This window comes from Meles meles, chromosome 5 (assembly GCF_922984935.1).
Source record: "Meles meles chromosome 5, mMelMel3.1 paternal haplotype, whole genome shotgun sequence".
In the NCBI taxonomy this organism is placed as follows: domain Eukaryota; kingdom Metazoa; phylum Chordata; class Mammalia; order Carnivora; family Mustelidae; genus Meles; species Meles meles.
Window position 1 is genome coordinate 46,843,858 of NC_060070.1, and position 18,365 is coordinate 46,862,222.

Here is an 18,365-nt window from a genome sequence, read left to right on the forward strand (position 1 = left end):
TGGGAATAGCAGAAAATTGCAATTTGAGACAAGCAAAACTATGGTGAACTCTGGGCTAGCCCAGAAAACAAGAGAGGGGCTTGCTTTTATAGGGGAAAGGAAGAAGCTGGAAGGTCTATGAAAACTTCTCATTGGCTGAGTGTGGTAATTTCCCATTAGCGGAGCTGCTGCTAGTCAAGGAGAAATTCTTCTATCCTCCCACCTCCTAGGTAAAGTAAGCTTCTTTCTGTTGGGGGATGCAAAGTATGCTTCTTACTGTGAGTGGTAGTGCACAAAAGCTCCCCCCCTCCAGGGCTTCCTGACTCCATTTTAAATGAGGGTTCCTTTAATTTACTTTCACAAGACTTTTAGCCTCAGGACCCCTTTAAATACAAATGGCTAACAGACACATGAAAAAGTGTTCATTATCATTAGCCATCAGGGAGATTAAAATCAAAACCACATTGAGATACCACCTTACACCAGTTAGAATGGCCAAAATCAACAAGACAGTAAACAACAAGTGTTGGAAAGGATGTGGAGAAAGGGGAACCCTCTTACACTGTTGGTGGGAATGCAAGTTGGTGCAGCCACTTTGGAGAACAGTGGGGAGATTCCTCAAGAAATTAAAAGTAGAGCTTCCCTATGACCCTGCAATTGCACTACTGGGTATTTACCCCAAAGATACAGAGGTAGTGAAAAGAAGGGCCATCTGTACCCCAATGTTCATAGCAACTATGGCCACAGTCGCCAAACTGTGGAAAGAGCCAAGATGCCCTTCAACCAACAAATGGATAAAGAAGATATGGTCCGTATATACAAAGGAGTATTATGCCTCCATCAGAAAGGATGAATACCCAACTTTTGTATCAACATGTACGGGACTGGAAGAGATTATGCTGAGTGAAATAAGTAAAGCAGAGAGAGTCAATTATCATATGGTTTCACTTACTTGTGAAACATAAGGAATAATATGGAGGACATTGGGAGAAGGTGAGGAGAAGTGAGTTGGGGGAAATCGGAGGGGGAGACAAACCATGAGAGACTGTGGACTCTGGGAATCAAACTGAGGGTTTTGGAAGAGTGGGGGGTAGGGAGTGGGTGAGCCTGGTGGTGGATATTAAGGAGAGTAGGTATTGCATGAAGCACTGAACGTGGTGCATAAACAATGAATTTTGGATCACTGAAAAAAAATAATAAAATTAAATTTAAAAAAATCATTGAGAATAATTATTTCAAAATGAAAAGTTAAATCAAAATTATTGAGGACCCCAAAGACCTTTAGCTTATGTTAATTATATCTATCAATAGTGACTTTATTAAAAATTAAAACTGAGCAAATCGTAAACTATATGTTTATTAATTCCTTTAAAATAACAATGACCCTTTGCATATTAACATGAAATATGTATTCATATAAAAGTGACTATATTTTCCAGAACAATTTCCTTTGCAGATTTCTTTAATTTCTTGCTTAATAAAAGATGACTGGATTCTCACGTCTGTTCTGCATTCAATCTGTTGCAATATGTTGCCTTCATTGAAGTGAAGGGAGAAGAAAATTCAGTCTCCACAAACAGGTATGTTAGGAAAAGGAAGCATTTTGTGAACCCCTAACTGCATTCTAGGGACACCCAGGAGTCCTGCACACTTAATGAAGCACCGATCTGAGGTAACAGAGACTACACTGACCTGACAGGACTTTGAGAAGTCATGTTGTTTAGTTTTTCATCAGCAGGTAGTTACAAACAAACACTGGCAGATTAGGAGAGTTAGAGCTAAGTCTCTATCTCCTCAGGAAAATTTTACTCTCCATAATCATAATAAATGGAGCTGGGCATTCTATTAACCAATCAGATTTTTCTTATATTTAAAAATTACTGAAGGCACGGGCACCTGGGTGGCTCATCGGTTAAGCATCTGCTTTCAGCTCTGGTTGTGATATCAAGGTCCTGGGAAGGACTCAGAGGGGACTCTGCTTCTCCCTCTCCCCTCAACCCCTCCCCACTCCTCGTTCTGTCCTTCAAATAAATAAGTGAAGTCTTTAAAATCTTTTAAAAAATGACTGAAGGCAAATTCAGGAAAAGACTGAAATGAGAAGATGTGAGCTCAGAATTAATTATGAAATCCTGTGTCTGATAATCATTAGTGTTCTCCAATAATTCTGGAATGCTCATCCTGGATATATAGCAGGATGCCCTCCCTGCCCCTTGAAGTCAGGTGTGGCCATGTGATTTCTTTAGCCAGTGATATATGAGTGGAAGTGATCAGAGTCGTAAGAACAAATAAACAATCTGTCACATTCCTCTTCCTCTTGTCCAGATGGAGGGGATTCCATCAGCTGAATAAGAAAGATAGGGAGCAGGACCCTCTGCTGAAGTAAACCCTTGTGGTTTTAAACTAGTGAGATTTTGGAATTGTTTGTTCCTGTAGGATAATTCAGCCTATGTTGCCTAATTCCCTTTACTTTGTGATCCATTAAAGAAATATGCCATGAAAGCAAACAGTATAGTCATAAAATTCTGCATTTAACAAGCTGAAATACTAGATGAGGATTGTACTCTTTTGACCAAGATTCATAGGGAAAGAAAAATATTTAATGTGATCTTTGAAGCAAATTATAATCACCAAAACAATACCAAATTGGGATGAATTACTAATGTTGCCATAGGCAACATTTTGGAGTTATTTTTACAAAAAGAATTTTCATTCACCCACAGAAATATTCATCACCTAAAGTTATATGAAGCCTCTGCTAGGCTCTAGAGAGAGACATTGATATGAAATGAATCATGTCCAGAAAACTTTAGAGAAATTATTAGTCTAAGTCAGATCTTAGCCTCTTATTTAAGAAAAAAAAAAACATTTGTTTTATGATGCATAATAGAAACTTGAGTTAGCAGTGACTTAAACAAAATGGATGTTTATTTTTTTCTTGCATATAGTTTACTAGATAGATATTCCAGGGTTGGTATGATACCTCTTTTTTTTTAAATTTTATTTATATTTAGAATGCCAGTGGGGAGAGGGGAAGCAGGCGAGGGAGAGAGAGAATCTCAAGCAGACTCCACACTGAGTGCAGAGTCTGATGTGGGGCTACATGTCATAACCCCGAGATCATGACCTGAGGCGAAATCAAAAGTTGCCCCCTTAACTGACTGAGCCACCCAGTTGCCCTGTGAGAGTTTTTTGTTTTTGTTTTTGTTTTAAATGAGGGATCCACATGGGTTCCTTCTGTCTCTCTGTGCCATCATCCCTAGGACATAAATCTTGTTTTTGTTGCACAAGATAGCTAGTAGAAATCCAAAGATCAATTTATACTCCAGGTAATATTTTGTTAGAAAAGACAAAGAAGAAGGGGAAAAGGGCCAATGGCATATTTTAAGGAGGTATCTTGGAAGTTGTTCTATAATTTTTCTTTTTAGGCTCTTCGATCAGAATTTAGCCATATAGCCACATCTAGCTGCAAGGAAAGCTAGGAAACACAGCTTTTATTGTGAGCAACCCTATCCCTACCTAAAAACCAGGAGGTTTGTTACCAAGAGAGAATGGATATCGGGGTAGTAACTAACAGATTGTGTCACACTCTTCCACATCAGGTCCAACTTAAAACTACTTTCAAGAAATTTAATCAGAAGAATAATTCATAAAACAGTTGATTCCCTTCTTCATACTTACAAGTTCAGTGGACTCTGGGAGTCTGGAGCTATCTTGCTTTTGATCATAGCATTGGGTATAGTTTGAAAGCAAGTTTTCTCTGAGTTTCAAATTTGAGATGGCAGGATGAATTGGTCTTTTGGGATCACCCTTAATCATTGAATGCTAACTGTAGAATATTCTATCCAGGAAGCAAACTTTTGGCTATGGTATATTTATTTTTTAATAACCTTTAAAATTGTATCATTTCAAACTTATGAAAAGATTGCAAGGCTCCTATACTGTATGCTCTTTACCCAGGTTCACCAGTTGTTAAACATTTTGTCCCACTTGATTTATTGTTTTCTTGTCATACACCCCCTGCCCCCTTCCACATTTTTTTCTCAATTATTTAAGATTAAGTTGCAGACTTCATGTTCCTTTATGCCTAAATAATTTGTGTGCATATGTTAAAATCAAGGACAATTTCTTTTGGAAACACAGCACAATTAACAAAATCAGGAAATTCTACACTGACACAACAACTATTATCTAAACCCCAGTCAATATTCAAATGTCACTAATTATCCCAGTTATGCCTTTTATGCCTGTATTTCTTTTCCTGGCCTAGGATCCAATCCAGAATCATGCACTGAATTTGGTTTCCTGTCTCTTTATTCCCCTTTAATCGTGGCAGTCCCTCAGTCTTACTTTGTCTTTCATGACCTTAGCATTTTTTGAGAACAATTATTTTGTAGAAGTCTCCACAAATTGAGGGTATCTGACATTTCCTCATGATTAATTCAGGTTATGCAAATTTGGGGGGAATAACTCAGCAGTGATGTTTTATATCTTTTAAGGCAATCTAATAGGTGGTACACGGTATGACTTTGTCTCATTATTTGTGATATTAAACTTAATCACTTCCTTAAAGTAGTATTTGCCAATTTTCCCCATTGTGAAGTTATTTTCCCTTTATAATTAATAAGTAGCTATGGGGAGATACTTTGAGGCTATATAAACACCCCATTTCTCACCAAATGTTCACCACTGGTTTTGGAATCTGCTGATGATTCTTGCCTAAATCAATTACTCTGATGATGGTTTCAAAATGACAACTTCTTGCACCATCATTCCTTCCACCTGTATTAATTGGCATTAATAGTGTTTTGATTAAAAAAAATCCAGATATCCTATTATTCAGAATTCTGTTTGATATTTAAGTCTGCAGGCACAGAAAGGATAAAGCAATCCATGGTTTTGTAAACAAAGGGTCTTAGTTTAGGCCTCTTTGACAAATTGCCATAGACTGGGAGGCTTATAAACAATACAAATGCATTTCTTACAGCTCTGGAGACTAGAAGTCTGAGATCAGGGTGGCAGCATGGTTAGGTTCTGGTGAGACCCTCCTTCCTGTTTTCAGACTGCTCTTCCTATATCCTCACATTGAGGAAAGAGTCGAGGATCTCTCTGGGGTCTCCTTTATCAGGGCATTAATCCCATTCTTGAGAGCTCCATCTTATGAACTAATCACTTCCCCAAACCCCTATTTCCTAACACCAGAACATTGAGGGGTTAGAATTTCAACGTATGAATTTTAAGACAGCACAAATATTTACTCCATGACTGGAAGTTCTTAAAATTCCGTCTCCCAGCACAGTGTGATTTTGATGGGTGGTTTTTTTTATAGAAAAGCCTGAAATCTTATATAGATATATCTATATCTATATTTTAAGATTTCATTTATTTATTTGACAGACAGAGATCACAAGTAGGTGGAGAGGCAGGCAGAGAGAGGGGAGGAAGCAGGCTCCCTGCTGAGCAGAGAGCCGGATACGGGCCTCAATCCCAGGACCCTGGGATCATGACCTGAGCTGAAGGCAGAGGCTTTAACCCACTGAGCCACCCAGGTGCCCCCCAAAGTTATATTTTTAAATGATAGTTAAGAAAGGCTATATTGAAATAGACACTTAGATAGTGAAAATTGTGAAATTTACATGACAAGTAATTATTTATAGCCTATCTAAAGTTTTTAGAATGTAAGATGCTTCCTTGTCAAAGATACATTTAACCCTCCTGTCATGTCAGTCTAGCGCCTCACCCATACCTCAGCTATGCCCATTGCCCTCAAATCTAAAACTTGTCAGGGTTGACCTTTCTAGCCTTCAGCCCTGGTCAGGGAGGGGTATTTGCCTGGTGCCTATGCTGGGGAAGTGGTGTCTAACTGTGGCAAACACAGACTTTCCACTAATTCTTCTGATTCCAGCATCACCCCCATTCTTGTCTCTAAAGATAAATGATACCGCAATTCTTGAGACTGCCCAGGGGTCTGCAGCATGAATCAGCTTGTTTCTGGGTGTTGTTTTTTTCCACTGTTGGCTCAGGTGTCCACTTTCTTCAAACTGATGACTCAGTTACTAGTCCTCCATACTTTCCTTCTCTTTGCCCTTGAGCATGTGTGCTTTTGTTCCATTCCTTCACCATCATCCGAGTAGGGTGTTAAGAGAGACAAACGTATGTATTTGGAAATATGGAAATCCATATTTCCCGATATGTCTTTAATAATATCATTAAAGGTCAAGTTAGACTGACGCAGAACCAAGAACAAGCCATAGGTCGGTATAAAATCGGGTGTATACTTTTCTTCTAATACAACAATTACTGATAAGCTGCTGAGGCAGAAGTTTAAGGGTTTCTTTTTTTTCCTTAATGAATATTAATTCTAGCAAGTTATGCCAGAGCTGGTTTCTAGAGACAATAGAATTCTCCCCAGCCATATAGCTGGCATAATATTCATAATGCATACATAACACACATATTATATACTGGATATTGAATCCAGTGATTTGTTCCGCAAATTAGGGCAGAGTCACATGATGAGTTCCAATTTGTTTAGAAAGAGCAATGGTGTTACTTCTCCACCCCCCGCCCCACACTGTCTTCTATTTGTTCACTGATTGTTCTATCAGGCCGTGACTATTTTAAGGAAAAGGGAATTTATTGAAATGCGATCAGGGGCTCATAGACCCAAAGGGATGCTGGAATTCAAGCGAAAGAATGATGAGAACCAGGAGACCCAGGAAGTAGGGAACACAGACCAGCACCCAGGAAGAACAGCCCGGTGGGAATGTTGCTGCTGACACCTGCTTTCTAAGCTAGATCTTCAGAGCACTTCTGTTTGTGCTGTACTCCCTGGGGATTCAAGGTCTGGGCCGTCCTTCACCCTACCTAAGCCACCACAAGGGAATGCTATCACGTTGTTCACAACCATGGGAAACTGAACTCAGTCCTTGCCAGGACTTTCTGTTGTGTACAGCCTGCCTCCCAGAGTCAGCCACTCACTGACGAGGGGAGCTTACATCAGGGAGAAGACATATCTATAGCTTTGGCTTTCAGCTTCCAGGAAATGGGAAATAGGAGCCAGGAATTCCTGCCCCCACTCCAGAATTCTCCATGAAGAGATCAGGGTATTTTGGGAAGGGGACTCTCTATCAGATACCTGTTGGGCCCTGCCTCACATCCCCTCAGCCTCACTGCTTTTCTCGAACTTGGCCTTGGGAAACTGCTGTGTGGGCTTCCAGGAGCTTCCTGCAGATGACACGTTGCCTTCAGCTCGCCCTGAAAGTCTTTGGCCGCCTGCCTGGGGCAGCTGTTCCAACACCATGGGCATCTGCAAGGCTTGCTTCCCTGCACAGCCTGGAAGTCAGGGGAGTTGTGGCCTCCTGGGCTCCCCTCAGCCAATGGGTTACGAATCAATGTTTCTCCCTGTAAAATCATTTGGTAGACAGTTCTGAAACTGTCTAAGTATTTCTCAGCAGGCCTTGGTGGGTTCAAGCCTCAGTTGCCAACGGTAAGTGAATAACTTCATAAAATATCTTTGAAGTAATTTTTTCTTCTTCCTGGCTTTATACTTTCTGGTCCTTTACTCTCGTTCCCTGCGACCACATACTAAATAAACCTCCTGTGCACAGATGTTTGTTTCAGGCTCTGCTCTGGGGGGGACTCAGTGTAAGACAGAGCACATATTACAGAGTCAAAATAAAGTTGGCTTCAGGGATTAGGTCCATGAAGGCATTAAGCAGCATTTATGTGGATCCTGTTTGTTCTAATACTAAAAAGAAAAAAAAATTTCAGCATATCCAGCTGTGGATAACTGCTGTCCCAACTTAGAGGTCCCTTGCATGGGCTGACTTTGCAAGTACACTTGCGACCCCTCAGTACAGGTCAGACCTTCCCACCACCCCAGTGTTTTACTAGGTGATTAGGATCTGACCCCTCTCGGGTTCACAGGCATCCTGGGGTTCCATGACCAGGGTCGGGGAGAGGGTCAACCTAGGGACAATCAGAAAGAACCCCAGAAAATCAAACATCTTCCCAAATGTCCTACCCAGTGTAAACTTATGGGGTCTGGTGATGGTGTCTGCAAAGTGACAGTCTCTTAGAGACTCAAAGTACAATCAGTTGGTGTTTTAGTCACAGTGGGCAAGGTCATGCTGCATTAACAAATATACCCAAGATTTCAGTGGCTTAGATAATAAACGTTTATTTCTCCTGTATGCAGAATCCAATGTAGATACTCCTCACCACACAACCTTCTAGGATGGGTGTCCTCCAAGTTCTTCCTATCCTATATATTCACTGTCTTTTTACTTATGATCCCCAGGGTGCAGTGAAAGGGAAAGCAGGATCAAACATAGGTGCTTTCTTAAATTCCAGGTCTGGAAGTGGTACTTATTACTTCCATCCACATCCTATTGGACAGAACCAGGCACATGGTCCCACCTAGATGCGGAGGCCTGGAGAATATAGACTCCTTATGTGTCTAGGAGGAAAAATGAAATGACTTGGTGAGCCTCGGGAGTGTCTCTGCCTTATCTTGCAAGAAGTTCTTGTTCAGTGATTGCTGGGCTGTCATAAAAGAGGATAGAAGAGGACCTAGATCCTTCCTCAGGCCCATTCTCTTAGTACTAGGCTTTTCCCTTCTTGGGCCACTTCCTCCAGATGAATTCCTAGGCATCTGGGGTTCCATATAATATGCCCATTTCTTCCTCCGCTCTTCAGTCTGCCTATTCCCACAGCCTCTCTACCCCTTCCATGCCTTATACTCACTTATAACAGACCTAAATGACTCACTAAATCTAGAGCCTCAATCGAAAGCAACCAAAATAGTCAAATCTCTTTCTCTAAAAGCATGAAAGTCCTGGTCTTTGAACTCTCCCAGAGGGGGAAATAATTACATTCCATCCCTCTATTTCAGCAAAGAAAAAGTTGAGAAAGAACAGAATAGTGAAAATTTCACAGTCAGAATGATTGAACATTTGCATTCTACTATGAATGTCCCATGTCCCTTTTTCTCCCTGGACATCGTACCCTTCCCAGTTCAGATCCTCACCAGCTTCCACCTGGACTTGTCCAGAATCTTTACCTCTATGCTACAGACATTGTCTTTTAACATAAAAATCTGACCAAGTCATTTTACAGTATAGAAACCCATGATGGATCTTGATAGTCCTACATATAAGCTTATACTCAACAGCATGATTCTTGTGATAGGCAAAATGATGCCTCCCCTCCCTCACTCCTCAGCCCCCACTGCAAAGATATCCATACTCTCATCCTCTGGATCTGTATGTTTTGGTAGTCTCTCCATAAACTTGAAAGTGTACAAGGACTTCAGGACAACATAATAGTCATAACAAAGTTCCATGTAATGAAGTTAACTAATTTCTTTGAGTGAACATTTTAAGCAATTTAAAATCTCACGTTTGGGGTGCCTGGGTTGTCCAGCGGATTAAGCCTCTGTCTCTGGCTCAGGTCATGATCTCAGGGTCCTGGGATTAAGCCCCGCATCGGGCTCTTTGCTCAGCGGGGAGTCTGCTTTCCCCCTCTCTCTCTGCCTGCTGCTCTGCCTACTTGTGATCTCTCTCTCTCTCTCAGTCAAATAAATAAATAAAATCTTTTAGGTTAAAAAAAATAAATAAAATCTCAGATTTTAACAAGTCAAGTCTGGTTGAAAGATAGGTTTTATGTAGACATTATGAACAGATATAAGCTCATAACATCAAACATCACATTATATTATCTAGACACAGCAGTTAAGGAACCAATCTTGGGCAAAGCTTTCCAAACTTCTGACTTAAAAAATCAGAACTCTGTTTATAAAAACACGACTCAAGAAATTTTGGGGCTTCCCTAGTGTTATGCCATCCAAGAGAGACATACTGGGTGACATGCTGCTATAGCAATCTGACCCTTCTGGAATTTACAGAAAGAGCAAGAAGAATTGCACAATAGCAAATCCGTCTACAGTCTTAACAATCCTGAGGACTCAGGCCGGCGGTATTTTTCATAGTAATTTTATTTGCATTTTACAGATAAGGAAGTTGGCACCAGGAGGCTGAGCAAATTAACTGCAGATCCTAGAGCTGGTAAATGACTGTGATGGGATTTGAGCTCAGGCAATCAGGCTCAGTGCCTGTGGTCTCCAGTATGCGTGTGTCTATCACCCGCTGCTGCCTCCAAACAGGGTCACCATTTCCGAGGTAACCTCCTCAGCAGAATGGTTTCTAAAAACCCCAGTGATCACGATGAGGTAGGGGTTGCACTGGACTAACCAGACATAGCAGATATGAACACTCCTGTCTCTCTCGTTGGCTGAGGCCATTCCAGGCTGTGAAGTCTGACTAAAAATCCAGAGGCTCCAGGCCCCTCAGGAACGTCTCTCTGCCTCAAGGCTGACTTTATAATTGGAGGTTCCATCCCCAGATAAATGAGTGCTGCGTGGTAGTGCTCTTCCTATGAGAAATAAAAGATTCTAGACTTCACTCTCCATGGCATGTTTGCTCTGTAATATTAGATTTAGTTATTTGAATTTTTTTTTTGAGAGAGAGAGAGAGAGAGAGTGCATGCCCGAGAACGAGTGGGGGAAGGGGAGAGAGGTAGAGGGAGAGAGAGCAGGCTCCACGCTCAGCCCAACGCGGAGCTCAATCTCATGACCCTGAGATCATGAGCTGAGCTGAAATCAAGAGACGGATACTTAATGGACTCAGCCACCCAGGCACCCCTGAAATTCTTAATAACAATAGTTTCCTCATAAAATGAAACAGGAAAGTGTTACCTTTGAGAAAAGCCCCACCTTGATCAGGTTCTTGTCCCAAACCACATTTCTGGTTCTCTCTTTGCTGTTAGTCTTGACAGTTGAACCAGGGGCGTCTCCTTAAGAGTCTCTCTCTTCCTCTCCTTCTGCCCCACACCACGCGTGCTCTCTCTCTGTCTCTCTCTAAAGTAAATAAATTTTAAAAAATCACTCTGAGGCAGGGGGTGAAATGGGGCTGAGCCTGGTAGCTTCTTCCTCATCTGGCCTTTTGAGCTATTTCCTAGAGGAGGAAACCACGCTGCGTAGAGCTGCACAGGCCTGTGGCCATATATAATAGTTCCTATACTAGAAACAGATAGTCTGGGCCCTGGGTCTGGCCAGGGGCAACCTGCCCTACAGCTCCAAGCATTTAGCCACCAGCTCAGCAGAGGACCATCTGCGGTGTGGTGACTCAACCCTCTTCTCCTGTGGCTAGAGCCCTGAATAGCTCTGCTCCTATTCTCTGGTTTCAGAGTGAGCATGGGGGAAGGCTGTCAGCCATCATCTGCAGCTTTCCCAGGAATCTTGTCCTGTCATTTCTGAGCATGGAGAATGGTGTCTATTAGAGCACTTTATTTTGCCCTTGGCTTCTTTTTTTTTTTTTTTTTAAGATTTTATTTATTTATTTGACAGAGAGAGAGAGATCACAAGTAGGCAGAGAGGCAAGCAGTGGGGAGGGGGAAGCAGGCTCCCTGCTGAGCAGAGAGCCCAATGTGGGGCTCAATCCCAGGACCCTGAGACCATGACCTCAGCCGAAGGCAGAGGCTTAACCCACTGAGCCACCCAGGCATCCCTTGCTCTTGGCTCTTCAAGGGAAAATGAGACCTGGTTAGTGAGAACTGTGTTCTCCACATAGAACAGAATGCTTTTCCCTGAGAGACATAATGGAAAACGGAATCCATGTTTTACATGTGGTTAGAGGGAAGATACGGAGAAAAAGCCAGAGCCTCTTACTCACAAGGAGCATAAAAAGATGCATAGGATGTGCATAAGTAAAGAAATGATGGCATAAACCGTGCTACTTCAGAACAGAGCTTTTTCGACGCGTGAGGAAAATCTGTCAGTATCGAAAAGTAAACAAATCTGTGACACGCTTTTAAGGGAAAAAACAAATGATACAATTTAGGTTTAAAAAAATCCCATACGTGTGTATGTATAACGGCGTGTTTTTGTAAAAACAAATGTCTGTAAGGCATGTGTAAAAAAATGTATCTGTTGGGTAGAAGATAATTTTCACATTTTTGTTGTTCATAATTCTATCTTGCTTAAATTTTTAAACAAGCATCTTTGTTATTTAAAAATGAAAAATGGAAGAGGGGATCCTGGATGGCTCAGTGGGTTAAGCCTCTGTTTCCCGCTCAGGTCATGATCCTGGGGTCCTGGGATCGAGCCCCATATCGGGCTCTCTGCTCAGCAGGGAACCTGCTTCCCCCTCCTCTCTGCCTGCCTCTCTGCCTTATGATCTCTGTCTGTCAAATAAATAAATAAGATCTTTTTAAAAAAATGAAAAACTGAAGAAAAACTTAACAGAAAAAAAGAGAAATGGTCAAAGAAAATGAAAAATTTTTCAAATTTTAGTTATTTGAATTTTTTTTGAGAGAGAGTTGCCATTCACCAAAAATTCTAAATGTATATTTTAACTGATTTTAAGGAAAAGCAAACTAAAGTAACAACAAAATGCTATTTCTAGCACATCAAAGTAGAAACTAATTTTCTAACCGTATTAAGTAGTCTGGATGAGAATGTAGTGAGAGAGACAGGCACATTTTTTTTCACTGGTGGTGAGAGTTTAAACAATTTATATTGGCACCCTCATTCAGTACAATAAAGGCAAAATCTGTTTGAACTTAAAGAACTTACACTTTCTTATTACTCAGCAATTCCAATTCTAGAACCTATGGGAAGGAAATCATTTATGTATCAAAAAATTTATGTAGCAAAATATTTACCATGAATCATTCACAACAGAAATTAACAATCTATTCAATAATACAGAAATTATTAAAGGATAAAATCAGGGAGCCATTTAAAATCTTATGCTCAAAGAATATTTAATGATATGTCAGAATCTCCTTTTATAATTCAGGGAAATCGGGGGCAAAAACTGTTTAAGGTATGAAATCAGCTTTGTAGGTAATCAAATATCTTTGTAGGTAATCATACTCATCCAGACATAAACAAGAGACTGGAAAAACAGACCAAAACATTAAACTTTGTGATAACTGGGTTTGCAGTTACAGGTGATTTTATTTCTTTATAATTTTCTACACTTTCCACTTTTTCAACAACGTTCTGATTTTCTACTTCTCAGGGAAACTAGTGAAATTAAACCAAAATAATGTGAAAAGTAACGGGGGAAAAATGTACTATGCTTCTTTTTGACTAGCAGCAAACAGATACACTATTAGCTCTGTTTATATGGTGTATGACTCTTAGTGAAGTATGTTTTAGGGAAGAGAAGATATTTTAAGAAGTCAGTAATGTCTACTTATGATTTTCCATTAGCTTTTAATATAAAATATCTTGGGGTTGTTTTTTTTTTTTAATTTGGAATCGCACAGCTCAAATAAACATATAATTGTCTTTGAAAGGTCCATAATTTTTACATCTGGGGAATTTAAACAGATTTGGCCAGGTTGTATCTGCAATGCACAGCCAGTCATATATATAAAGATTTTGTTACAAAGAGTCTGTGTTTTCGCTGTTCAACTCCAACTCTGATTAAGCTCTGCACCAAAATGGGATTTAAGGCATCTGTATTTTGGATCTGGAGGATAAAAGAGCTCACTTTATCTCACCACACTCTCCAGGCAACAAATGCTCCAGATATGAGGCCTGGCACCAGCAAATGCTCGCTGGTTGTTTTCACTAATGCCTTGTCTTTCCACAAATGTTACTTTTGCTGGGAGTTTTTGTTTTTTGTTATTTAATACGAGGACAGAAGATTCTTGGGGCTGGGGGGGTGGATATTTTTTAAAACACTTGCCTTAAGTATTTCTTAAAAACATAACTCTGTATACCTTAGATGGATGATTTATACAGTCACAATCCTTGATAAGAAAATTCCTGCCAGTTTCTTCATCTTTCCTTGAAAGGCTCAGATCATAGGAGAGAAGGTATCCAAGTGACTCTCCTGCTCTTTTCTGTCCAACACTGTTCTCTCTACATTGAAACACATTTGAGAAAGAAATCACAACCAAACTTATTTGGGAAAGAGGGAGTTGAGTCCAGATTTGGTAAACATTTATACTTTGCACTTCCTTTAAAATAAACAGAAAGCTCTGGAGATCTGCTTCTGAGTGCTAATGAAAACATCCCACATGGTCCAGGTGGCATGTGACAGGCAAGTGTTACTCACACAATTACCTGGAAGAATACGGTGTTACCACATAGCAGGTCCAGCAAGCTTTGTCCATTAATATGATTTGCTAATATACTTTAAAGTTGTTGACATTAAACCTTTGCTGTCTCTAGTCCCAGTGCATATTTGACCCTCTTCACTGATTGTGCCACACATCACTTTAATATCTCATAGCGAGTAAAAGATAATTCAGTATTTGATGTCAAGTAGACTGGAACTTAAATTTCCCTTTCATTTGGCTCAATCTCCGTGTGACTTTAGGCATCTTTTACCATGGCGGAGGGCTCCTCCTAGAAACTACTATATCAAGGGCACGGTGTAGGAGCTTTCGTTCCTATGTGCGTGTCATTTATCTCTATTTCCAAATTATGTAACCAATGGCAGAATAATCTAAAGGCAGGGCAGTAAACCAAGATACATATGAAGTTTTACCAGAGGCCAAGGCCATGTGGCATGCCCATGACCAGTCTGTGGCGCAACCGTCTTTGCACAGACATTCCTCTCTCACGGGCTACCGAGTTGGCCAGTGCATGGGTTACAAGGGTCCTGACTTCAAGGCATGTGTTCTACATTCACTTGTCCTGTTCCAAATCTCTTTGAACATCCTGAGTGATCAGAAGCTCTTTAAAATAAAAGTCTGGATTCTGTTCCTATTGGGTTATGTAAGTCTAACTTCTTCATCTTTTATATCCTGACCTCAATGTTCTAGTTAATCAAATAAAATGGCATTTTGTGAAAGAAATTAGATCTCGGTGCAATTATGACAGGCTACTTCTTTTTTTCATAAGGAGAAACAAAATGGAAAGGAAAATTGCCTACAACCTACAGAGGCTCCCCGAAGCCTCCTTTGTGGAAGGAAGCTGACCACTTTGGCCAACACATTTAACAACTAGCTCAGCAACCCAGCTGTGTGTGGCTCGTCCTCTACAACTGACCTGCCACATGGGTGAGTTGCTTTCAACATGTCTTGTTGGGAACTGTGCTGTCCCTGGAAGTTTTTCTTAACATAGGAGGCCCAGATACTCCTCAGTAGCCCAAGTCCATCATTTTCCAGGCTCATTTCCCTTAGACTTCTTGAACCTGATTCTGCCATGATGTTGGACAATGTATTTCATCTTAATTATAAAGCCTCAGTTTACTCATCTGTAAAATACCAGTCGGGTCTATGGTAAGAGTTAAACAAGATAAGATATTTATTTTCAAGATTTTGTTTATTTATTTGAGAGAGAGGGTGCATGTGCACATGGTGGGGGAGGCACAGAGAGAAAGAAGGAGAAAGAGAGAATCTTAAGCAGACTCCATATGGAGCACAAAGCTGGATGTGAGACTTGATCTCATGACCCTGAGATCATGACCTGAGTCCAACTCAAGAGTCGGACACTTAGCCAACTAAGCCACCCAGGTGCCCTGAGATAAGGTATTTAAAATGCTGTCACAAAGACCAACAAGCACATGAGAAGATGCTCAGCATTATTAGTCATTACACAGATACAGATCAAAACCACAGTGAGATACTACTTCATTAGCCTTCCATTCAGGAAGACTAAAATTTAAAAAAAAAATTGAAAATAACAAATATTGGTGAGGATGTGGAAAACTTAGAACGCGCATATGTTTCTGGTGACAATATAAAATGGAAACTGTGAAAAACAGCTTGGCATTTTCTCAACAAGTCAAGTAGAGTTAAATCAGGTGACCCAGTAATGCCACTCTTGAGTATATACCCAAAAGAACTGAAAACAGGTGCCCCAAAGAACTTGAACATGAATATTTAGAGAAGCACTATTCCCAACAGCCAAAACACAGAAAGAATCCAAATGTCAATCAACTGATGAATGGACAGACAAAATGTGATCTTTCCATACCATGGAATATTACTCAGCCATAAAGAAGAATGAGGTACTGATACATGCTATGATAAGGATGAAACCTTGAAAATACCATACTAAGTAAAAGAAAGGGGATCCAAAAGGGAACATATTATATGAATCATTTTATATGAGGAATTCAGAGTAGGCAAATCTATGAGATAAAAAACCAATTAGTATTTGCCAGAGACTGAGGGGAGGGAAGAATGGGGAGTGTCCTGGGTATAGGGTTTCCTTTTGGGGTGATGAAAGTGTCCCAGTACTAGATAGTGGTGATGGTTGCATGATATTGTGACGATACTAAATGTCACTGATGGTAAATTTTATATTACATGTGGTATTTTGCCACAATAAAATGTATTTCGAGAGTAAACAGTCAATGATTACTAAATAATTTTGACATTTTTATGTATTCTCAGAACAATATTACTTGATAGTTATTATCTAGTAATATTGTGCACTGGGTTTTATTCTATTAGTAGAATTATTGTCTAATTGATATAATTCTTATTTTCAACTGAACTGCATGCTCTATCATATTGGTACAGGACCTCATTACCTTCCACGAAGCCATTCCTACTTATAGGCAGAACTTCCTGTGAGAATTGACTTCAGAGGCGCCGAACATCTTATCTACCCCTGTGATTTTACCCCATAAGCCATGTTGTACAATGAAATTCCATACCAGAAGGTCTCTTGTATAAGGCCCTGTGTCTCTACCACTGGAATAATAAACTGGAAGAGTTACTACAATGTACCAACAGATGAGAAAACTTAACACCTTAGCAAGAACTAAGCCAGTTACCAAAAAAGCTCAGAAAAAAACAGGACGTTGCACAGGAGATTTGGTGGGGGCTGCCTAGTGTGACAGTTTTACCTGTTAAGGTAAACTCCAGTGATTGGCTCATAATCACCAGGGCAGTGGGAGAAAACAATATTCTGGAAGAGGACAGTTGAAAGGAAGGTGAGAAATTTGAAAAGCAAATTTCACCTAGGTGAGTTTTTACCAAGAGCTTGTGTTGCGCCCAAAGCCATTATACCTGTCCCAATGCAACAGGCACTCAGTATGATAATCAAGGTGCTTTTCTTTTGAATGAAGAAATGAGTGCATGGATGATGTCTGGAATAGATTTTTAAAGGCCCCCTTCCCATACCCCTCTCTTTTATCCCGAGTTATAACTGAAATAATAAATAATAACAATAAGAAACACTTATAGGGCTTATAATGGGCTAAACAATTTTGGGATGCCTTGATGGCTTGGTTGGTTAAGCATCTGCCTCCAGCTCAGGTCATGATCCCAGGGTCCTGGAATAGAGATCTGCATCAGGCTCCCTTCCCTGCTCAGCAGGGAGTCTGCTTCTCCCTCTACCCTTCCCCCTTCCCCCCTGCTCACGATCTCTCTCTCTCTCTCTCTCTGGCTGACAAATAAATAAATAAGTTTTTTTTTTAAGATTTTATTTATTTATTTGACAGACAAAGATCACAAGTAGGCAGAGAGGCAGGCAAAGAGAGAAGAAGAAGCCGGCTCCCCGCTGAGCAGAGAGCCTGATGTGAGGTTCGATCCCAGGACCTTAGAATCATGACCTGAGCAGAAGGCAGAGGCTTTTTTTTTTTTTTTTTTTTTATTTGACAGAGAGAAATCACAACTAGGCAGAGAGGCAGGCAGAGAGAGGGGAGGAAGCAGGCTCCCTGTGGAGCAGAGAGCCCGATGTGGGGCTCGATCCCAGGACCCTGGGATCATGACCTGAGCCGAAGGCAGAGGCTTAACCCACTGAGCCACCCAGGTGCCCCAAGAAATAAAATCTTTTAAAAATTTTATATTATTGCTCCCGAATGTTTATAGCAGCAATGTCCACAATAGCCAAACTATGGAAAGAACCTAGATGTCCTTCAACAGATGAATGGATAAAGAAGATGTGGTATATATACACAATGGAATACTATGTAGTCATCAAAAGAAATGAAACTTGCCATTTGTGACGACGTGGATGGAACTAGAGGGTATTATGTTTAGCGAAATAAGTCAGTCGTAGAAAGACAACTATCATATGATCTCCCTGATATGAGGAAGTGGAGAAGCAACATGGAGGGTTTGGGGGGTAGGAAAAGAATCAATGAAACAAGATGGGATCGGGAGGGAGACAAACCATAAGAGACTCTTAATCTCACAAAACAAACTGAGGGTGGCCAGGAGGAGGGGATGTAGGGAGAGAGTGGTTGGGTTGTGGACATTGGGGATGGTATGTGCTATGGTGAATGCTGTGAAGTGTGTAAACCTGGCAATTCACAGACCTGTACCCCTGGTACATTATGTATTATAATACATAATATATTATATTAACATATAATACATTATATGTTAATTTAAAAAATAAAATAAAAATA